The following is a 24,227-nucleotide window of genomic DNA, read 5'->3' as shown; positions in this document are numbered from 1 at the left end:
GATCTCTCTTCCGGAGAACAGGGATCTGGAAAAAAGGAAGGTAGAACAATGTCTTGGTTTAAATGAAAATCAGAAACCACCTTCGGTAAAAAACTAGGATGAGGGCGTAGTACCACTCTATCCTTGTGTATAATCAAATAAGGCTCCTTACAGGAAAGGGCTGCTAATTCTGATACTCTTCTAGCAGAAGAGATGGCCACCAGAAAAATTAATTTCCTTGTCAACAAGACCAAAGGAATCTGACTTATTGGTTCAAAAGGCCGTTTCTGTAACACAGCCAGGACCAAATTCAAGTCCCAGGGGTTTAGGGGCGCTTTAACCGGAGGATTAAGACGCATCACCCCCTGCATAAAGTTTCGGACCAAAGAATGCGAAGCAAGTGGCCGCTGAAATAATACTGATAAAGCAGAGACCTGGCCCTTGATGGTACTCAAGGCCAGCTTCATCTCTAATCCCATCTGTAGAAAATCAAGGATTCTACCTATGACATATTTCCTGGGATGCCAACCTCTGGATTCACACCAGGTTATATAAGCTTTCCAGACTCTATGATAAATCATCCTGGAAGCTGGCTTCCTTGCATTAATCAAGGTAGATATGACAGGACCTGAGAGCCCACGACTCTTCAGAACGTGGGTCTCAATAGCCAAACCGTCAAATTTATCGTTTGTAAGGCAGGATGGAACACTGGACCTTGAGATAACAGGTCTGGGCGTACCGGTAGGGTCCACGGGGAACCCACCGTCATCCTTACTATTTCTGCATACCAAGTCCTTCTGGGCCAAGCGGGGGCCACCAGAAGTACCGACTTCCTTTCCTGCCTGATCCTGCGAAGGAGTCGTGGTAGTAGCAGAATAGGCGGGAATGCGTAAATCAGTGAGAACCGATGCCACGGAATCACCAACGCATCCGTCCCGCATGCAAGAGGATCTTTTGTCCTTGCCACAAATCTGTCTATCTTTTTGTTGAATCGGGATGCAAAGAGATCTACATCTGGAACCCCCCATCTTTGGCATATGGCCCAAAAGACGTCGGGATGCAGAGACCATTCCCCTGGAAGTAACTGCTGGCGACTTAGATAGTCCGCCTGCCAATTCTCTATTCCCGGGATGAAAACTGCCGATATGCATGGCACATGCATCTCTGCCCAGACTAAGATCTGGTTCACCTCTTTTTGAGCAGCTCGGCTCCGGGTGCCTCCCTGATGATTGACATAAGCCACTGCTGTGGCATTGTCGGACTGGATCCTGACCGGACAACCCTGTAGCCTGATAGTCCAGGCTTTTAGAGCTAGATGTATCGCCCGGATCTCCAGAATGTTGATGGGTAAGGTCCTCTCTGTCTTGGACCATACCCCTTGGACCGCAGCCTGTTCCAGAACTGCTCCCCAACCTGACAGACTGGCATCTGTTGTTACCACCGTCCAGGTAACCGGTAGAAAGGATTTCCCCTTCTGCAGGTTTTCGGGTATGAGCCACCAATTGAGGCTCTGACGCACCGCATGCGACAGGTGCATCGGAAAGTCTAATGCCTGAACCTTCTTGTTCCAGGTCGACAGAATACTGTGTTGCAGCATTCTTGAGTGAAACTGAGCATAGGGAACTGCTTCGAATGAAGACACCATCTTCCCTAGTAGCCTCATACAAAGGCGGACTGAGGGACCCTTCTTGGTCCTTACTGTCAGAATCAGCTCTCTCAAAGCAGTGATCTTTGCCTGGGGTAGAAATATTTTCTCCTGGCTTGTATGTATAATCAGACCTAAATATTCCAGTCTTCTTACTGGTTTTAGGAAAGACTTTTCTAAGTTGAGGATCCAACCCAGGTGTTCTAGATACCTGACCGTGGTCCTCAAGTTTCCATTCAAAGAGGCTACCGACCGGTCTATCAAGAGAAGGTCGTCTAGGTATGCTATGACAGCTATACCCTGAGCCCTTAATCTGGCCAGAGGAGGAGCCAAGATCTTTGTGAACACTCGAGGTGCAGTGGCTATCCCAAAGGGCAGAGCCATAAACTGGAAATGGCGCCCTCCTACCTCGAAGCGCAGAAACTTCTGATGAGCAGGAAAAATGGGCACATGCAGATATGTATCTCTGATGTCTATTGATGCCAGAAATTCTCCTCCCTGCAGGGTGGGAACTACTGTTCGAATTGATTCCATGCGGAAGGATTGAATCCTTAGGAATCGGTTCAGATCCCTTAAGTCCAAAATGGGCCTGACATCCCCATTTGGCTTTTGGACCGTAAAAAGGTTGGAATAGAAGCCCAATCCCTGGTCCTTTGCGGGAACTATCATAATGACCTCCTGCGACAAAAGTCGCTCTAACGCTAGAAGGAGCGACTGCTTCTTCTCTGGGTCTCTGGGAACATTTGATCTGAGGAACCGAGGAGAAGGGAATTCCTGAAACTCCAGCTTGTACCCTAAGGTTACCGTGGAGACTACCCATCTGTTCTGGAAGTCCTCCTGCCAGAGCTCTGAGAATTGTCGCAGTCTTCCCCCCACTCGAGTGAGCGGGGGCGCCCCCTCATGCAGAGGTCTTAGTGTTTTGCCTAGTAGGCTTCTTTCCCCAGGACTTCTTTTGTCCCTGGGGTTGACTCTTGTCTCTGGACCCCGATGGAGGCGGCCGTCGAGACTGCCTGGAGGCTGAAGCCCCCGGCGCTGGGGAAAGAGTCCGTTTGAAAGAGGGACGCTTACTCTTCTTCTTGACAGGTAAGAGTGCTTTTCCCACAAGAGATTCTCTTGATATAGTTATCCAAGTCCTCTCCAAACAACCTTGCACCACGAAATGGAAACCCAGCCAGTAGCTTCTTACATGGTGCTTCGGCTGACCAATTTTTCAACCATAGGATTCTACGTATATGCACCAACCCCAGTGAAAGACGGGAGGTTTGCACGATAGAATCTCTAATGGCGTCAACCACAAAGCATAAGGCCGCTGGAAGGTTAGCAAACCCCTGGGCCTGCTGTTCAGGTAATACTTTGATGACCTGCTTAACATGGTCTCTTAAGTATTGACAGACTCCAATCGCTGCTATTGCAGGTTGGGCCACTGATCCTGCTAAGGAGAAAACATCCTTCAATAGGGATTCCATCCTTTTATCTACAGGATCCCTGAGCATCTGAGCATTGTCTACAGGACAAGTCAGGCTATTATTTATTGAGGAAATGGCGGCATCAATAGCCGGAATTCCCCACATTTTAATAAACTTTTCTTCCATCGGATAAAGTGTTGAAAACTTTCTCGGCGGAAAAAAACGTTTGCCTGGGTGATCCCACTCAGAATAAATAAGCTTTTCAAGTAAAGTATGAACAGGAAAAGCATGTGCTGCTTGGAAAGGTTTCAGTGACCCCAAAGCAGAAGAGGATTCTTTAGCAGTTTCAGGTATGGGCAACTTAAATGTGGAGCGGACCAATCCAGTGAGGATCTGCACTAAGACTTTCTCCTCTTGGGAAGTCGCAGAGGGTCCCTCTCCACCTGAATCCTCTGAAGAGGAATCATCCATCCCATCCCGATCCTCTGAAAGGGATTCATCTCCTTTATCCCAGAGCTCCTCTGTCTGAGGGTCTTGGGGAACAGAGGAAAGCCTAGTGCGTTTTCTTCCACTGAGTGAAGACGTAATCACGGCCATTAATCTTTCCTCTAGACCATTAATGGTTGAGGAAAAAACCTCTTGTGTAATATATACAGGGGCTGAAGTGCCAGAAGCAGGTGTAGCCCCTGACCCCAATGGCTCTCCCTGGCTAGCCGTCCCTGGCCCATCTTTAGGGGGGAAGGATGCTGCCGACAGGGGGCCCTCAGAACCTGAACGAGATCCCCTAGTGTCTCTGGTTCCTGGGGTGCTTGAACCTCTTCTACCCATAGTGCAAAGCAACAAGGTGTGAGGTATACAAATGAACACTGTCCGCTGAGCGATGTAGTCTGGCTAAAAGCCTTGCTACCCAATGCTCAGTCTGGTGTTACTTCAGTAAATGCTGCCTAGGAGAATGCCTGTGTCCCACCTTACATGCGACCGTCAGCTCTGTGTCTCTCAGAAGGCTGAGTGCACCTGTACAGAGTGCCTTTAATAGCCTGCAGCTGGCCTGAGTGGGAGTCTAAACACTCTGTGCTGACATCCCGCCCCCTCCTCTACCGCCCCCCCCCCTCGAGTTTTGAAAAAAACGAGCGCTTCCCCCACTGCCGACTCTCCTGTCATGCTCTGGAGAAAAGGCTGGGGATGGGGGGGGGGGGGGGGGGGGGGAGGAGGGTGACTGGTAACAAGATTTGCCTGAACGGCTATCTTCAGAGATGGTGGCCATTAGGCCACAGAGCCCGGGTGGTATAACCACTTTCTAGACCCCTGTGGCCCCTCTCTAGCCTGGGGGGGAACATTCAAACATGAGAAATCCCCCCATCCACCTTACCTGCTTGCAGCCTGCTTGATACGCTGGGACATACACAGCGATTACAACACCTGAGACAGACATTCAGCATGTGTAGGTTTGTGCTCTTGGCAGCCCCCGGTGGTCACAATAGGCATAGCATGCATTTACCTTAAAGGAGAAAAGCCACTAGAACTCAAAAATTCTGTGGAATCTCCTCTTACCTTATCGAGCCGCAGGGTGCTGTTTACACAGACCCAATCTTCACCTCTCACGGTGGGCTCCGTTTGAAAAAACCGTCAGAGACTGGGGCCCCCATCAGTAGGGGGATCCAACAGTTCTGGGACCGTAAAGCACCTCGCCAGAAATTAGGAAGTTTAAAGCCATTTTCTGATCTGCGGGGTCCAGCTCTCTAAAAAGAGAAGCATTACGGGTAAAACCTCGTTTCTTCGGACACGAGGCCCGGGTACCATTCAATTCGCCATGAAAAGACACTTTGAATGGATCCGGTTCGCCTGGCTTGCCCCAGTATAGGATCTTAGGATATTCCCTTTGGAGCTCAGCACAGGACATCTTTACACGTCCATCACCTAAGACACTGGCGTAAAAACTGAGGTATCCCTGCAAGGGGAGGGATTATATAGGGGGTTGAACTTCCTGATAGGGTGTGCCAGTGTCCAATCACCAGTGATACCTATATAACCCATCAGTAATTACTGTGGCTCTGTGTCCCGTGATGTTCGAGAAAGAAATACCCTGGTCATGAAGGGGGTAAAATCTTCCAGACGTCAAGTGGTTAAACAGTTTAAAGTTAGTCATTGACAAGTATGGCCACAAACGTTACTGTAGTTCTGTTTTCTATGATGCAGTATTGTACACGGCTTTGTTATTTACCAGATACAGTGCCTTGAAAAAGTATTCATACCACTTAAAATTTTCCACATTTCATCATGTTACAAGCAAAAACCCAAATGTATTTTATTGGGATTTTATGCGGTAGACAAACACAAAGTGGCACATAATTGTGAAGTGGAAGGAAAATGATAAATGGTTTTCAACATTTTTTACAAATAAATATGTGAAAAGTGTGATGTACATTTGTATTCAGCCCCCCTGAGTCAATACTTCGTAGAACCACCTTTCACTGCAATTACAGCTGCAAGTCTTTTTGGGGATGTCTCTACCAGCTTTGTACATCTAGAGAGTGACATTTTTTGCACATTCTTCTTTGCAAAATAGTTCAAGCTCTGTCAGATTGGATGGAGAACGTCTGTGAACAGCAATTTTCAAGTCTTACCACAGATTCTTAATTGGATTTAGGTCTGGACTTTGACTGGGCCATTCTAACACATGAATATACTTTGATCTAAACTATTCCATTGTAGCTCTGGCTGTATGTTTAGGGTCATTGTCCTGCTGGAAGGTGAATCTCCGCCCCAGTCTCAAGTCTTTTGCAGACTAACAGGTTTTCTTCTAAGATTGCCCTGTATTTGGCTCCAAACATCTTCCCATCAACTCTGACCACCTTCCCTGTCCCTGCTAAAGAAAAGCATCCCCACAACATGATTGCTGCCACCACCATGTTTCACAGTGGGGATGGTGTGTTCAGGGCGATGTGCAGTGTTAGTTTTCCGCCACACATAGCCCTTTGCTTTTAGGCCAAAAATTTCAATTTTGGTCTCATTGAACCAGAGAACCTTCTTCCACATGTTTGCTGTGTTCCCCACATGACTTCTTGAAAACTGCAAATGGGATTTCTCATGGCTTTCAACAATGGCTTTCTTCTTGTCACTCTTCCATAAAGGCCAGATTTGTGGAGTGCACGAGTAATAGTTGTCCTGTGAACAGATTCTCCCACCTGAGCTGTGAATCTCTGCAGCTCCTCCAGGAGTTCCCATGGTAACCTGCTTCTCTGATAAATGCTTTCCTTGCTGTCAGTTTAGGTGGACGGCCAGGTCTTGGTAGGTTTGCAGTTGTGCCATATTCATTCCATTTTCGGATGATGGATTGAACAGTGCTCCGTGAGATGTTCAAAGCTTGGGATATTTTTTTTTTTTTTTTTTTTTTTTTATAACCTAACCCTGCTTTAAACTTCTCCACAACCGTATCCCTGACCCGTCTGGTGTGTTCCTTGGCCTTCATGATGCTGTTTGTTCACTAAGGTTCTCTGACAAGCCTTCACAGAACAGCTGTATTTATATTGAGATTAAATTACACACAGGTGGACTCTATTTACTAATTAGGTGACTTCTGAAGGCAATTGGTTCCACTAGATTTTAGTTCAGTGCATTAGAGTAAAGGGGACTGAATACAAATGCACGCCACGCTTTTCACATTTATTTGTAAAACAGTTTTGAAAACCATTTATCATCATTTTCCTTCCACTTTACAATTATGTGCCACTTTGTGATGGTCCATGACATAAAATACATTTACGTTTTTGGTTGCAACATGACACAAAATGTGGAAATTTCAAGGGGTGTGAATAATTCAAGGCACTGTATGCAAGATAACCTTTTCGAAAATAGAAGTAATATCCATTCCAATGCCAGTCACAAATTGAGAATGATATACAGTTGTTTTCAGAGGTGACTTAGAAAAAAAAAAAAAATCATCTTAGCTTGACTTACGCAATTTTTTCCGCTTGAATTTGAACTTTTCTGACATAAAGATAAATTTACCACTTTACCAATCTCACCTTAATGGTTTCATAGGAGTCAGTGATTAGTGCAATGAACAGGCTTAGAATCATGTAGATGAACAGGCTGATGAAGGAGTAGAGGTACAGTCTACTGAACAGCCACACAAAGGTACTCTTCTGTTGGATCTGTGCAAACGTGGCGAACATGTCATCACCATTGAGCAATGAGAAGAGGCACTCAGCTACGGTGTTCAGATCTTCAAACTGCGGAAAAAGTGCATTTGTGATAAGTGTAAAGAAATGCCACGTGGATTGGGTCCCTAGTTCTCTGCAAACACACTACAGTGAAAGCACAATTTTTTCATCATACCATACTTACCTGTAAAATCCTTTTCATCATGGGACAGAGTCAGGCTAATATTCATTACCTGCTGGGTTATACTCCATCTGCAGGTGAATGGACACTGGTAGACCAAAGGTCTTTAGACAGGAAGTGATCCCCTATTTAACCCCTCCCATACAGGAAGTACTTCAGTTTTGTAGCAAGCACTGAATCCTCAAAAAAGAAGGGAGGGACCTCTGTGTCCCATGATGTACTCAAAGAAAAGGATTTTGCAGGCAAGTATGACGAAAAAATCCTATTTTCTTTTTCATACATCATGGGACACAGAGCCAGACTAATATTCATTACCTGCTGAGACGTCCCAGAGCAATAGCCTTGAGGGGAGGGAGACACCCTGCCAAACAATAGCCATCAGAACTTACACGGCAGCCCACAGTACACCGAATCCTCAGCTGCTCGAACATCCACTTGATAAAATTTTGTGAACATATGCACTGAAGACCAGGTAGCAGCCTTACAAATCTGAGCCACAGATACCTGATGGCGAAAAGCCCAAGAGGTTCCTACACCCCTGGTAGAATGAGCTCTCACCCTAATGGAGAGGAGCTTTATGGTTTCAGACCGTAGGCCTGAATGTCCAATTGACGGACCCAATTGGCAATGGAAGCTTTCGAAGATGCCTGCCCCTTCTTGGGTCCCTTTAGTAAAACAAAAAAGGAGTCTGATCCTCGGATCTCCGCAGATCTAGACAAATAAACCTTGACTGCCCAGACAACGTCCAATGAATGCAGTCGTCTCTCTTCTGCCAAACGAGGCTGAGAGAAAAAAGAAGGAAAATAATGTCCTGGTTTAAATGAAAGGCCGACACCACTTTTGGCAAGAAGGATGGAACGGGTTGTAACACGACCCTGTCATGGTGGAGGATACAGTATGGTTCCCTGCATGAAAGGGCTGCCAACTCTGACACCCTTCTAGCCAAGGTGATGGCCATCAGGAAGGCTAGCTTGTGTGACAGCAAGTCTAGTGGAATTTCCTTGATAGGTTCAAATGGTTGTTTCTGTAAGACAGCTCAAGTTCAAGTCCCAAGGACACATAGGTAACCTAATGGGGGGAAGCAAACGAGTCGCCCCCTGCATAAAGGTTCGGACTAACGAATGGGATGCTAAAGGCCTTTGGAAGAATACAGACAAGGCCGAAATCTGACCTCCGATTGTACTTAAATCCCCAATTTCCACAGCCGACTGTAGAAAAGAGAGAATTCTCCCAATCATGTATTTCCGAGGATGCCATTTTCTGGCTTCACACCAAGCAATATAAGTCTTCCAGGCCTTATGATAAATCTTCCTAGTGAGAACTTTTTTAGCATTCAATAGGGTAGACACCACTGGTCCCGAGATGCCACAATCCTTCAGCACCCTGGCTTCAATAGCCATGCCATCAAATTTAGAGACTGTAAATTGGGGTGGAATATAGGACCTTGAGACAGTAGATTGGGGCAACGTGGAAGCGTCCATGGCCTGTCTATTGTCACTCACACTCTCCGGGAACCAGGGCCTTCTGAGCCAGGCTGGTGCCACCAGAATATCTGGAACCCCCTCTCTCCGAATCCTGCGCAACAAATGTGGAAGGATAGGGATTGGAGGGAAAGCATAAACCAGGGAACCATCAGAGCATCTGCTCCGATTGCCAGAGGATCCCTTGTTCGGGACACAAATTGCTGTAGCTTGTTGTTGAACCTGGATGCCAATAGGTCGACCTCTGGACATCCCCAACGCTGGCAAATTTCCTGGAACACCCCTGGTTGTAGGGACCATTCCCCTGGGCAAATCTGCTGGCAGCTGAGATAATCTGCCTTCCAGTTCTCTACTCCGTGGATATGGACTGACGATAGAATCGGCACATGTTCCTCTGGCCAGGTTAGTATGTGGTTGACCTCCTTCAGAGCTGAATGACTCCTGGTACCGCCTTAGTGGTTTATATAGGCCACTGCAGTGGCATTGTCAGACTGAACCCCGATAGGGCAGTCCTGAAGCTCCACCAACCAGGACCGTAGGGCCAGACGTACTGCCCGTAATTCCGGGACATTGATGGGCAGGATCTGTTCTGTCCCTGGCCTTTTCCCCTGAGCTGTGAGCCCTTCTAGGGTCGCTCCCCAGCCAGAGAGACTGGCATCTGTAGTCAGTACTCTCCAAGTTAGCGGGAGAAAGGATTTTCCCTTTTGCAGGCTCTGATCCTGCAACCACCAGTTTAGGCTTAAGCGTGCCCGAGGAGATAAGCACATTGGATAATCCAGGGCTTGTCCTTTTCTGTTCCAAGCCAACAAGACGTCTTGTTGTAAAGGTCTGGAATGGAATTGGGCATAGGGCACTGCCTCGAAGGAGGATACCATCCTACCTAGAAGACTCATACAGAGCCGAATAGAGGGTTGTCTGGTGCCCCTTGTCTGACGCACCTGATCTTGCAGGGCACAAGAATACTCTTGCTTGAACCGTATCTAGGATCAGACCTAAATACTTTAGACTTTGAGCTGGTTTCAAGGCTGACTTTTCGGTATTTATGATCCAGCCTAAGCTTTTCAAATACCGCACTGTGCATATTATGCTCTGTTCTAGAGCCTGTAATGAGTGATCTCTGAGCAGGAGGTCATCCAGATACCCGAGCACCAGGATCCCTTGGGCCCTTAAAAGACTCAGTACTGGTGCTAGGACCTTTGTGAACACCCAGGGAGCTGTAGCAAGCCCGAAGGGTAGAGCCACAAACTGAAAATGATGTCCCTTACTGCAAAACGTAGGAACCTCTGATGAGGCTGTAAAATAGGTATGTGTAAATACGCGTCTTTTATATCGATGGAGGCTAGAAAGTCTCCCCTCTGGAGTGAGGCTACTACTGAGCGGACAGACTCCATCCGAAAGGACTGTATCAGTAGATACTTGTTCAGGGATTTTGAGTTCAAAATGGGCCTTGTGTCCCAGTTTGGTTTTTGAACCTTAAACAGGTTTGAGTAAAACCCTGTGCTCCTTTCGGATACAGGAATCTCTAAAGTCACTCCTTGATGCACTAGATGATGTAGTGCCTGAAGCAATAAGATTCTTTTGGGAGGATCCAAGGGAACGCTGGATCTAAAAAACCTCTGAGGGGGAACGCCCGCAACTCCAGCTTGTAACCGCAAGATAATTGAGGTTACCCCCTCGTCCCGAGTTATTGTTCTCCAAATGTCCTCAAAGTGCAGCAGCCTTCCCCCCACTCGATAGAGTGGGGGCGTCCCCTCAAAAGGAGGGCTTGGTGCTGGGTTTAGAAGAGATTTGGACCCAGGGCTTCTTCTGGCCCTGGCCCTGCGGCTTGCCCCTGGCCCTAGCGCCCTGTTGGTGGTGGAACCGCCTTGACGCTGAGTCATTTGAGGAAGCAGGCCCTGAGGTTTTAAACAAGGGACGTCTGGTGCTTTTCTTCACAGGAAGTAGAGAACACTTCCATCCATCTCTTGGATATATTTGTCCAAATGATCACCAAATAAACGTTCCCCATGAAAAGGGAAACCTGCCAATAACTTTTTACAAGGAAGCTCGGCTGACCAGTTCTTAAGCCACAAAAGTCTTCGCATATGTACAGACAAGAGAGCCAAATAAGAAACCTGCTGTATTGAATCCTTTAAGGTGTCAACAGCAAAACACAGCGCTCAAGGATTATCTGTCTTACTTTCAGGCAGATCATCCTCCTGGTTAGGCCTATCAGGTCGTTTGATCTGATCCTTTATGGACTGGCAGATACCAATTGCTGCAAAAGCTGGCTGAATAGCTGAACAGGCCAAAGAAAAGGAAGCCTTTAATAATGACTCCAATTTCTTGTCAACAGGGTCTTTCAAGCCCTGTGCGTTATCTACTGGACAAGTTAAGTTCTTGTTTAAAGGAAGAGACTGCTGCATCTACGGCAGGCATGCTCCATTTTAAAAAAAACTTTTCATCCATGGGAAATAAAAAAAAAAGGGGAAAACTTCTTCTTAGGAGGAACAAAAATCCTGTCAGGATGTTCCCAATTAGCATACACCGCCTGTTCCAACAGGGGGTGTAGGGGGAAAGCCTGTGCAGCCTATAGAGACCTCAGCGATCTCAAAGAGGACCAGGGGGGCTCAGTCACCTCTGCAAGAGGCAACTTAAAGGCAGAATGAACCATTTCGGTCAGAGTCAGGATCGAAAGCCTTAGCGACTGAGAGGCAGACATCAACTGGATATCTTCTTGTCCAGATTGCTCGGAAGCAGACTCATCTGCCGGGCCACTAGGAGGCTCCGGGGAGGGGAGATCTGTCACGCTTCTTGCCACCCTGTGGGATGGAGGCAATCATGCCAGCAATCCTGTGCTCTAACCCGACTAGGGCCAAGGACAGTTTAACCATGGTCATAAAGGGTGAAGCATTAGCGCTGACTGTAGGCACAATACCAGTTAGGCGCAGTGGCTCAAAAGCCTCTGGTCCTTCAGGGGATACAACACTAGGGATATGACTAGGTTTATCAGGAACTACTGGCAACATAGGTGTGCTCTTCCCTGTAGTGTTTGTCCCGCTCCTCTTTTTTTAAGACATTTACCAGCCACAAAAAGAGAGAGTACTTGGGTGTAGTATTAAAACACCTCAGAAAGGAGACCCTTTAATAGTGCTCACCAAGCCCCTATGTAACAATCCTGCCAAGCACCTTTAGCCTGCCAAACACTTGGTGACTCACGTGACCCGGGTAAGGAGAAATGAACTGCTGCAAGTGTCTGTTCAGAGCCTGCTCTGTGTCCCACAGCTACCTTCTGGAAGCACCGCTTGGCCTACACAGCTTAAAAAAGCTGGGTGCATGCCAAAACCTTCTGCGCGTGCACACGCTCGTGTGCGGTCCCGGCGAATGGGTGTTGTTGTGTTTGCATATGACGCAAATTTTCGTGTGCCCAGATAAAGGCTACTGTGCATGTGCAGCGAAGCCGCATGCGCCATGGCCACCAAACAAACTGATGAGCCCAGCGGCACTTTTGCCAATGCATGTGCATCATGGCCGCCAAACTGCCAAGTCCAGCGCCACTTGCATGTGCGCCATGGCTGCCAAATAAACTGCTGAGCACAGCAGCGCTCTTTCGAACACACGTGTGCCATGGTGAACCAAGGCAAAATGGCACACTGTCGTGCGCCATCATACAGGTAAAAAACAGCTAGACACAAGCAAAAAAAAGTACACTTTGCAAACACCCACAGCTAGCCCAAAACTCCTCCATATGGTCACCGCACACAGGTATCCAGCCTCTAGCTAGCCTGGCTGATTGTTACAATCACTGGGACACCCCACAATAATAAGAAAAGGGGTTTCACTTACCCGTCCAGGTGCAGGGCAGCTTTGAAACTAACAGCTCAAACTTCACCCATCACGGTGCGTTCCTGTCACTTGAGGACCTTCAAGGACTGGGTACCCTTTTCATGTTTAGGGTCCACTCCCTTGGACCTGTACAGCATCCTGCAGGAATGCCTTAGTGCTGGGGTGTCCAGGATTCCACTTCGCAGGGTCCAGTGCCCGGAGGCCGCATTACAGGCAAAACCTTGCAGGATCTTGAGTCTTCTTTGCGAGGCTCGGTACCATTTATCTAAGCATATAAAGCCTGTGTCAAATGGATCCGATCGGTCAATCCCTTGATTCATTTAAGAACCGTTTGTGGGACTAGAGACCTGGAGCTCACAGAGCTCAAACAAACCATGCCATCCACCTTGCAGACACTGGTAAAAAAAAAAAAAAAAAACTGAAGTATTTCCTGTATGAGAGGGGTTATATAGGGGATCACTTCCTGTCTAAAGACCTTTGGTCTACCAGTGTCCATTTACCTGGAGATGGAGTATAACCCAGTAGGTAATGAATATTAGCCTCACTCTGTGTCCCATGATGTATGAAAAAAATATTTTCAGTAAGTGCAACCTTAAAGTGATTGTAAAGACAATTTTTAAAAAAATTTAAAAAACACAACACGTCATACTTCCCAGCTATGTGCAATGATTTTGCACAGAGCAGCCCCCCATCCTCCTCTTCTGAGGTCCCCTGCCGGTGCTCTGGGCTGCTCCTCTTCTCCATGTGCCCCCATAGGAAGCCGCTTGCTATTAAGGCACATGTATGAGCTCGATCCCCTTATCCACAGTGGGGCTCAGCCCTACCCCCCTGCTCCCTCGTCCCTTGATGAGAGAGAGAGAGAGAGAGAGAGAGAGAGAGAGAGAGAGAGAGAGAGAGAGAGAGAGAGAGAGAGAGAGAGAGAGAGAGAGAGAGAGAGAGAGAGAGAGAGAGAGAGAGAGAGAGAGAGAGAGAGAGAGAGAGAGATGGATCATGATCAGGCTCAGGTAATTATTTGGAGGGAGCCAAAAGTTCCCAGTCCACCCCCGACTCAGGGCACAGCACTATTGTCATGTAGTAAACAGTACAGGGACGTGCGGTGAGGTCAGTGGCTGGTGAGGCACTGGCTATATCAGAGCCAGATACACACAGGTTACATACGCCGTGATCGTTAGAGTGAGAGCAATCATTTTAGTATGAGACCTCCTATGTAACTCTAACATGTAACCTGTAAAAAAAATTTTAAAGCGACACCTATGGAGATTTTTAAGTACCAAAGTTTGGGGCCATTGCACAAGTGTAAGCAATTTTAAAGTGTGATCTAATTACTTGGTGTAACATCATCTTTCATAGTATACAAGAAAAAAAAAAAAAAAAAAAATCGGGCTAACTTTAGTGATTTTTTTAAACATTTTTTTATATTCATGAAACAGTTTTAAAAAAACAAAAAAAGAGAAAAAAAAAAACGAGTTTGAAAATTTTTTGCGCAAATACCGTATATAACATAAAAAATTGCCAAATAACATAAAAAGTTGCAACGACCATTTTATTCCATAGGGTGTCTGCTAAAAATATATATATATATATATATATATATATATATATATATATATATATATATATATATATATATGTTTGGGGGTTCTGAGTAATTTTCTAGCAAAAAAATGATTTTTAAATGGATGGAAGGACTTGGTGGTCCTAGTAGATGATAGGCTCAGCAATGGCATGCAATACCAAGCTGCTGCTAACAAAGCAAACAGAATATTGGCATTAAAAAGAGGATTCATTCCAGAGATAAAATGATAATTCTGCCGTTCTACAAGACTCTGGTCCGGCCGCACCTGGAGTATGCTGTCCAGTTCTGGGCACCAGTCCTCAGGAAGGATGTACTGGAAATGAAGCGAGTACAAAGAAGGGCAACAAAGCTAATAAAGGGTCTGGAGGATCTTCGTTACGAGGAAAGGTTGCGAGCACTGACTTTATTCTCTCTAGAGAAGAGACGCTTGAGAGGGGATATGATTTCAATTTACAAATACCGTACTGGTGACCCCACAATAGGGATAAAACTTTTTCGCGGAAGGGAGTTTAATAAGACACGTGGCCACCCATTAAAATTGGTTTAAACCTTAAACTACATAGAGGGTTCTTTACTGTAAGAGCGGCAAGGATGTGGAATTCTCTTCCACAGGCGGTGGTCTCAGTGGGGGGGGGCAGCAATGGTTTCAAGAAACTATTAGATAAGCACCTGAACGACCACAACATACAGGGATATACAATGTAATACTGACATATAATCACACACATAGGTTGGACTTGATGGACTTGTGTCTTTTTTCGACCTCACCTCCTATGTAACAATTATTATATATTGTTTTTAAGGTAATTTACTAGATTTTCAAAAACTGTACTCAAGCACATGGCTTAACGGACAAATTACTGAAGTTTAAAGTTATAACTTTTAAAACAGTAAATTTCACAGAAAATAGTAAATTACCGTATTTATCGGCGTATTACACGCACAGGCGTATAACACGCACATTCATTTTAAGAGGGAAGTTTCAGGAAAAAAACTTAAATTTTAAATAACGAATGCCCATCTGCAGCCTCACAAGCGCCATCAATGCAGCCTCATCAGTCCACATCAATGCAGCCTCACCATTGCCATCAATGCAGCAGCCTCACCATTGCCATCAATGCAGCCTGATCGATGCCCATCTGCAGCCTAGAGGGGACAGGGAGGGGGGCGGGACGAGCACCGACAGATTACATACAGTGAGAATCTCCTATGATAGACAGAACAGTGGTCCAATGGCGTCCCAGGAGACGGGACTTCCTATTACAGAGGCTGCCAAGTAAACAGGAGATTCTCACTGTATTTAATCTGACAGCGCTCGTCCCGACCCCTTCCCTGTCCCCTCCGAGGCAGCTAAAATTTAAGTATTGGCGTATAACACGCACGCGCTATTTGCACCCAATTTTCATGGTGAAAAAGTGAGTGTTATACGCCAATAAATACAGTATGTTATAACATATAGCATAATAATATAGGATTTAGCTTGATTAAAACAGTACCTTTTCAGCAGCATAGGATTCTCATTCTCCCTCTTAACGGTGTGAGAAAAACATGGGATTGTGGGTAAATCTTATACCCATAAACTCATGCTTTTTCCTTCTAGTTAATAGGGCTGGGCGGGAAGGGAACATGTGTCTTTTTGACACATGACCTCTTCTATGACGCTGCAGTGAGAGGAGAGCCTCCACTGCAGCATTTTTATTGGACAGCTTGTTCCAATGGTGCTTTACCATTAGTCCAAGGCTCCAAGCTGTCCATTAAGCTCAGTGCCTCTGACAAGAAGTGAGAGGCACTGTGAGCTCAACCTCTCAGTCTTCTGCAGAGTTTGTCAGCTTGTATTTAAACTGGCCGCTCCGTATTTAGCTTCTGACAGGCTGCACAAGAAGCCCCGTATCACCGGAACTATAGGTGGCAATTTTGACCAGTGGTGGGGTAGGACTTCAGCTTCCTACCCTCAAAATTTGGAGTCTCTGTGACCTCAGGTCGCGAGCCACAACCCTCGATCGTTTTTTTTTTTATGTTCATGGCTGCCTCCCCTGACTGCACATCTCTGGGTAGGTCTGTGTAATGTAGCTTACAGTTTTCATCAGAAATACGAAGGTGGTGGAATAGGGAACCTAGTCTGATTACATTTACTTGGGACCTACTGAAAACATTTGCACAACTTTATTTGGTTTGTGTGTCAATTTTCTGTTGAACATCATTATTGTGTGTGATTATGTGATAACTTGTGTCTTGTATTGCATTATGGTTTTGCATTGATCTGTCTGCATTTTATTTCCCCTTAAGGAAACCAAAAAGGAGTTTTGCCTTTTCTTTTGCTTAAAATATGTCAGCAATAAGGAAAATACATTTTTGCATATTACTGAACTGAAGGAGTGCGTTAATACAGAAAAAAAAAGCACCTCCGTGACTTCTACTAAAAGACATGGCTCTGGAAATAAAACTGGTGTGATGCATGTTAAAATACATCTATACAACAGTTTATTGCTAAAAACTACAAATACAAACAGGGTTGTATCTTCAACCATTACATGTGGTCAGAAAAAACCCCCAAAAGGGAGCTCTTCCCTCAACCTGACAAACCATAGAATTACTTTCTTTAATACTGCACGAAGGTGCATTGTGGCTTCAATGCTGAATTAATGATCATTCTCCATCCCCAAAACGTCCATGTAAGATGGCTCTTAGCATAAATCTATATACTGGGTGGGCTGAGGAAATGTATAGCTAATTAGATGTCAGGAGATTGGATTAGAAGAAGAGTTAGACACTCAAAGTGCAGAATCCTCCAATTAAGGACTAATGGCCAGGAGATATAATGTATCGCATTTATCGGTGTACAGGGAATACACAGCGAGGATTTGGGTGTATCGCACATCTTCCTTTCCTTCCTTTAATTATAGGCCATTTGATACTTCAGCGCCATTATCTTCTGTGAGAAGCACAGGGGGTAATTCACATAAAGAAATGGTCATTTGTCATCTGACCTAGTGGGCACAATGAGGTATAGTATTGTCTATAACAAAGATTCCTGTGGGATCTACACTCATCAATGTGTTTTGATGCAGCATAACCTCTTCTCTCCTCATGTAATTCAATGGAAATTTAAAAAACGCCTGATGCGCTTAGGTTTGAGGTCAAAAGTTGGGTCAGAAGAAAGTCAACTGCAGATCAAAACGCATGTGTAAAACATTTTAGGGTATATTCACACCACATGCGGTGGGACGTCATTGGGCGGCTATTCCAGCACAGTCCCACTACATGGACAAGGCAAAATGCCTCGTCTCCTTTGTGCCTGGTCCATACCACTGTGCTGCGCTAGTGTGCAGACATAGTGCGCTGGCAAGATGTCTGTGTGACATCTCAATAAAGATCAATAAAGGTGATCTAAAAAAAAAAAAAAAGAAATAAAAAAAGGAAGGAAAAAAAGCGTATGGCGTCAAGCTCAGCGCATCGTCACTGCGTTGCTCTCAGCCCCACTGCACAGGACACCAGATGCTTTGTTGCAATGCAGCGGCTGCTGTGAACAAGCTCTGAAGCTTCTCAAACTGATCTTAACCACTAGCTGACTGTACCACCTGTATACATGGTGGCAAGGCGGCCCTGCTGCACCAGATCACGTACCTAGTACGTGATCCGGCACTTCCAGGTAGAGGGCGCGCACCTCTGGCAACCCGGCATGCTGTGATTAAACATAGCAGATGCAGATCAGCGGGTGCCAGCAAATAGATCACCGCTGGCACCCGCCGATTGTCCAGAAAACACACAGGACAGGGCTCTATCTATGTAAACAAGGCAGAGCTCTGTCCTGTCAGCGGGGAAGTAATAGAATCTTAGTAAAAGCAGCACTCAGTACACAAAACACTGGCTAGACACAGTTAACCTCTTGATCGCCATAGCGGTTTATCCCCTTCCCAGCCAGTGTCATTAGTACAGCGACGGTGCATACTTTTAGCACTGATCACTGTATTAGTGTCACTGGTTTCCACAAAGTGTCATAAGGTCTGCCGCAATATTGCAGTCCTGCTACAAGTCGCTGATCACCATTACTAGTAAAAAAAATTAAATAAAAATTTCAGTGTTCACACATACTGATTTTGCGCAAAAGTTATAGCATCTACAAACTATAATCTCTCTCCCTGATTGAGATAGATAGATAGATAGATAGATAGATAGATAGATATACACACATATATATACATACATATATATACATATATACATACACACTCAAGTATAAGTCAACCCAAATATAAGCCGAGGCACCTAATTTTACCACAAAAAACTGGGAAAACATATTGACTCGAGTATAAGCCGAGGGTGGGAAAATGCAGCAGCTACCGGTAAACAATGCCCAACTGCAGCCTCACTGTGCCCATCTGCAGCCGTACCTTTTATTACTAAAACAGTGTGTCTACCTCTGTGTAATGCATTCTGTTCAGCCGTCCATTGAAACAAAGCCTGCCCTGCCTCCTCCTTGTCCGTCTGTGATAGATGAACACTGATACGATGCTGGGAAACTTTATCAGCATTCTGTCTATCATAGACAAAGAGGAGGCGGGGCAGGTTTTGTTTCAATGGACGGCTGAACAGAATGCATTACACAGCGGGAGACACACGCTGTTTTAGTAATAAAAAGTACGACTCACTCGAGTATAAGCCGAGGGGGAGTTTTTCAGCCTAAAAAATGGCTTATACTCGAGTATATACGGTAAATATATCGATATCTCTCTATAGAGAGATATATAGATATATCTATATCCCTATCTCTCTCTCTATATAGATATCGCTATCTATTTATACGTACATACATACATACACACTGGTGATCAAATACTACCAAAAGAAAGCTCTATTTGCGTGTGTGTGTGTGTGTGTGGGGGGGGGGGGGGGGGGGTCAAAGTATGTCACAAAAGTGAGTACACCCCTCAAATTTTTGTAAATATTTTATTATATCTTTTCATGTGACAACACTGAAAAAATTACACATTGCTACAATGTAAAGTAGTGAGTGTACAGCTTGTATAACTGTGTAAATTTGCTGTTCCTTCAAAATAACTTAACACACAGCCATTAATGTCTAAATCGCTGGCAACAAAAGTGAGTACACCCCTAAGTGAAAATGTCCAAATTGGGCCCAAAGCGTCAAAATTTTGTGTGGCCACCATTATTTTCCAGCACTGCCTTAACCCCCTTGGGCATGGAGTTCACCAGCGCTTCACAGGTTGCCATTGAAGTCCTCTTCCACTCCTCCATGAGGACATCACGGAGCTGGTAGATGTTAGAGACCTTGCGCTCCTCCACTTTCCGTTTGAGGATGCCCCACAGATGTTCAATAGGGTTTAGGTCTGGAGACATACTTGGCCAGTCCATCACCTTTACCCCCTCAGCTTCTTTAGCAAGGCAGTGGTCGTCTTGTGTTTCGGGTCGTTATGTTGGAATACTGCCCTGCGGCCCAGTCTCCGAAGGGAGGAGATCATGCTCTGTTTCAGTATGTCACAGTACATGTTGGCATTCATGGTTCCCTCAATGAACTGTAGCTCCCCAGTGCCGGCAGCACTCATGCAGCCCCAGACCATGACACTCCCACCACCATGCTTGACTGTAGACAAGACACTTGTCTTTGTACTCCTCACCTGGTTGTCGCCACACACACTTGACACCATCTGAACCAAATAAGTTTATCTTGGTCTCATCAGACCACAGGACATGGTTCCGGTAATCCATGTGCTTAGTCTGCTTGTCTTCAGCAAACTGTTTGTGGGCTTTCTTGTACATCATCTTTAGAAGAGGCTTCCTTCTGGGACGACAGCCATGCAGACCAATTGGATGCAGTGTGAGGCGTATGGTCTGAGCACTGACAGGCTGACCCCCCACCCCTTCAACCTCTGCAGCAATGCTGGCAGCACTCATACGTCTTTTTCCCAAAGACAACCTCTGGATATGATGCCGAGCATGTGCACTCAACTTCTTTGGTCGGCCATGGTGAGGCCTGTTCTGAGTGGAACCTGTCCTGTTAAACCGCTGTATGGTCTTGGCCACCGTGCTGCAGCTCAGTTTCAGGGTCTTGGCAATCTTCTTATAGCCTAGGCCATCTTTATGTAGAGCAACAATAGTTTTTTTTCAGATCCTCAGGAGAGTTCTTTGCCATGAGATGCCATGTTGAATTTCCAGTGACCAGTATGAGAGAGTGAGAGCGATAACACCAAATTTAACACACCTGCTACCAATTCACACATGAGACCTTGTAAACCAACATGTCACATGACGCCAGAGAGCAAAAATGGCTAATTGGGCCCAATTTGGACATTTTCACTTAGGGGTGTACTCACTTTTGTTGCCAGCGGTTTAGACATTAATGGTTGTGTGTTGAGTTATTTTGAGGGGACAGCAAATTTACACTGTTATACAAGCTGTACACTCACTACTTTCCATTTTAGCAAAGTGTCATTTCTTTATTGTTGTCACATGAAAACATATAAGATATTTACAAAAATGTGAGGGGGGGTACTCACTTTTTTGAGATACTGTAAATTTTATTAGGGTACATCGTTGCATGACCACGCAATTGTCAAAATAATGCAGTGCCATATTGTAAAAAATGGCCTGGTCATGAAAGGGGGGGGGTAAATCTTCCAGAGGTCAAGTGGTTAAAAGGCAGGTTAAAAGCCTGAAAGCACTGCATTTACTCATTATCAAAAGCGCTACAGATGACCATCGCCAGGAGATGATCACCCCCAGTCCTACCAACTTCTTATATCTATGGATGCTTGCAGACAGTGCTGGGTAATTTCTTGTCTTTTCTCCCTCACCTAACACACTAGAAAAGCTAATATTGAAAGTGTTGATATCCATCTCCATTCACCCTGCTCCATGACAAGCATGAATGCATTCATGATCCAAGTGTTTATGCCTAGAGTTGGATCTGAACAAAAGCAATCTTCAGATTTCTGGATCCTGCCTAAAGATACAGTTTAGACCAATATAAAAAAATATGACCAGGAAGATGAAAACAAAGCATGGTTAGCTAAAGAGGTCATGGACCTACTCCAGCCCTAAAGGAGCACCTCGCCTATGGGACAGAACGGAAATTAATTGAACGGTCAACATTGGAGGAGAGCAAACACTGAGCTACATCTGTAAAAAGTCTTAGAAAAAAGGGGGAAGGGGGGGGGGGTTTAATTACCCAGGAGAACGAAACAAATGGACTTTGTAGGCACCAATCATAAAAATCAATGTAAACTTTTATTTATACACAAATTTAAAAAGAATCACAAAAACGTAAACATCTTTTTAAAAAACGCAGTACATTGCGGAAATTGGTATTAAATGTCACTACATAAATGTATGAGAACGGATCGGGGAATAGCCCCTATACCAGAGGGAGGGATAAACCCCTTCCGTTCCCATTGAATAACTTCAAACTGATATAGCTCGGTATGGCTCTACATGTTTCGCAAATTTGAATGCTTCTTCAGGAGCTTGTTTGGGTTACCTGTAATGGGAAATAGAAAAGGACATACACCAAAAAACAAAAACAAACATACAGTAGCATATTAATATTGTTTTTGCATAAAGACTTTTCAAAAGTGCGTCTCAATCAGAACCACTAAGTACCGTGAGGAAGCGATCCCAAAAGGCCCAAGATTCAACACGCATATGGTGACCTGTGATAACATGCGGGGACGTGTCTGGTAAAGAGATTTATGTCACCAGTAGACTCAAGGGGGGTAGTGAGCTAGAGAATCCCAACTGTCCAAAAAAAAAGGGGGGGGGGGGGTAAAAATAACCAATGTACATCTGTGGTAAAACCAGAACATTCATATGTAGAGGAGAGCATAAGGCACAGCTAGATGGGGGGTGGGGGTCAGGGAGGGAGAGAAAGAGAGAGGGGCAAGGGGGGGGGGGGGGGGGGAGGGGAAGAAAAAAGGGGGGGGGGAGAGAGAAAGGAGAAACCAAACTGGGGGGAATAGACAGAGGAACTGGGATATAGAAAGTAATGTACCAGCCAGAGTAACTGAATCCGTCTTCAGATCAGGTAGAGGTTATGGATAATTGAGAAGCCATGCATTCAGAGACACAGCCTCCAATAACCAAGGTGCATAAGGTAATCCAGAGACTGTAATCTAAAGATGTAGATAATATCTAATTAGCCAATATTGAGACCAGCTCCTTATAGTGTGCCGTTATACCAATAAATCAAATGGCATAAACAGATCCTCATATACATGCTGAGTACAGGTATGCCTATAGGGTTAAATAATTGCACATGAAGGACTGCTCCTACCTTGTAGGGTAAGACAGGTGAGCAGGTCTTGTAAACAGCATCAATCAGCTACTTGCTTGTAAACCTGGCACAAAATAGATCTTGACTGACATGGCTGCAATAGAGCTCTGATCCTATCCCAGCAAGGAGCTATCTAATAAGCTCCCAGGACTGCCATCTAAATTAGGGAGTGAGAGAAACATCAGGTTTCATCTAGTTGCACAAACAGAGTACAGCTACAGAGCATTTAGTTTAGATTTGTATAAATCCAGCATACTCTTACCAGACAGCTTGTGTTGTTAAACAGGTAACATTCAGGCATCAGAGCGCCCTGGAGGGTAGTGGCGTGGTATGAGGCTGTTGCTGACAGCCTTAAATACACGTCCCAATCAGGTGTGTAAGACAAGCATCACCTGATTCGGCCAAAAGGAGCTGCACACTCTCACATCCCATCGCACATGCTCAGTGGTCAGATAGGCCTCTGTCATGGACAACGATGTGAGGAGGAAGAGCAGTCCTATAGGTAATAGATCTATAAGCTCCCCCTAGTGGTTCCTCCTAGATACAGCGTATGGAGCGCTGTAAAGGCTGGGACCAACAGATGGAAAGTCTGGAGATATCAATGCACACATCATGGAGTGTGCATTGTAAATCCAGGGGGAGAGGAGTAGATCTACACCAAACGCCGCAGACACCATCCCCCAAAGAGTAAGGGGAGGGCAGAATGCGGCTTACCGGCCGCACATGAGATCCAGACACCGGCAAGTTGATAGGGACCGGGGTCAGCTTACCTCAGTACTTGTAACTGGCCTGAGACGCAAGGCCAGTATACATGGTTAAAATGTTCGTTACCATGAAGGGAATTACTCCATTCATGGTGGTACAACTTACAAATGCATACTAATAGTTAATGCTGATAGAAGAATTACAATACGCATATACATTTTGCAAACAACAGTGTGATTACAAGTTTGCGATTTCCTGCGATTAAACAGTATTTAAACTCGGTAAAACCACTAATATCCATACACAACACTAGCAAGGACTATAGTAGACTGTGTTTAGCTGCAGAAGTGCCCGTGATGGGCGGAGCAGTGGACAGGGGGATCTCCTGTCCTGAAGAGGGAGGGGCCAGTGGATTGATAGTGCAAATTTCTAGGGACTATAGACTATGGTAAACTACGTGTTACCTAATTGCTATGAATCATTCGGCCTTAGTTGGTTGTCATATAGGTCAACCTTAAATTTTTATCCAAGGAAGGATTTATAGGATTGTACTTCGTTAATGCCTGGCCACCGTGTGGCATTCAGGCGTTCAATCCACTTGGCCTCTTGTTGGAGTATCCTCCTGTCCCAGTCACCCCCCCTTGGGTCTTGAGGAATTACTGCTAGGACAATAAAAGTCGCAACAGAGGTGTCGAATCTGTGGCATAAATCGAGATGTCTACTAATGGAACTAAGCATTTTCCCATTTGTTGAGTAATATACGTGGTCACGTATCCTTTGCCATAGGTGGCAGATGGTCTTACCCACATAGAATATCCCACATCTACACGTCATCAAGTATATTACACCTTGGGTGTTACAGTCTGCCCGAAAACGTGGACAGAATGTCTCACCGTTGGGCAATTGGAATTTGTGACCTGTGGATACCCAGGGGCAAAAAGAGCAGTGTCCACACGTGTATATACCCATTCTATTGGTC

General features: G+C 45.4%; 1 protein-coding gene and 1 long non-coding RNA gene across 3 annotated transcripts in view; both read right to left on the bottom strand.

The window, feature by feature from the left end:
• The window catches only part of MCOLN2 (mucolipin TRP cation channel 2), a 122,609-nt gene that overhangs the window by 4,516 nt on the left and 93,866 nt on the right, over positions 1-24,227 (bottom strand). The gene's annotated exons all lie outside the window — the stretch shown is intronic.
• Positions 21,480-23,002, bottom strand: LOC141103722 (uncharacterized). 2 transcript variants are annotated; one of them, XR_012235357.1, is made up of 4 exons: positions 22,806-23,002; positions 22,544-22,700; positions 22,262-22,382; positions 21,768-22,008 (listed from the first exon to the last, which is right to left on the bottom strand). It is a non-coding gene; the product is annotated as an uncharacterized lncRNA (long non-coding RNA). The 2 variants fall into 2 exon arrangements; XR_012235358.1 differs by lacking the exons at positions 21,768-22,008; positions 22,262-22,382 and adding an exon at positions 21,480-21,751.

This window comes from Aquarana catesbeiana, linkage group LG07, assembly GCF_042186555.1.
Source record: "Aquarana catesbeiana isolate 2022-GZ linkage group LG07, ASM4218655v1, whole genome shotgun sequence".
Taxonomy (NCBI): Eukaryota; Metazoa; Chordata; class Amphibia; order Anura; family Ranidae; genus Aquarana; species Aquarana catesbeiana.
This window is presented reverse-complemented; position numbering and strand designations above follow the sequence as displayed.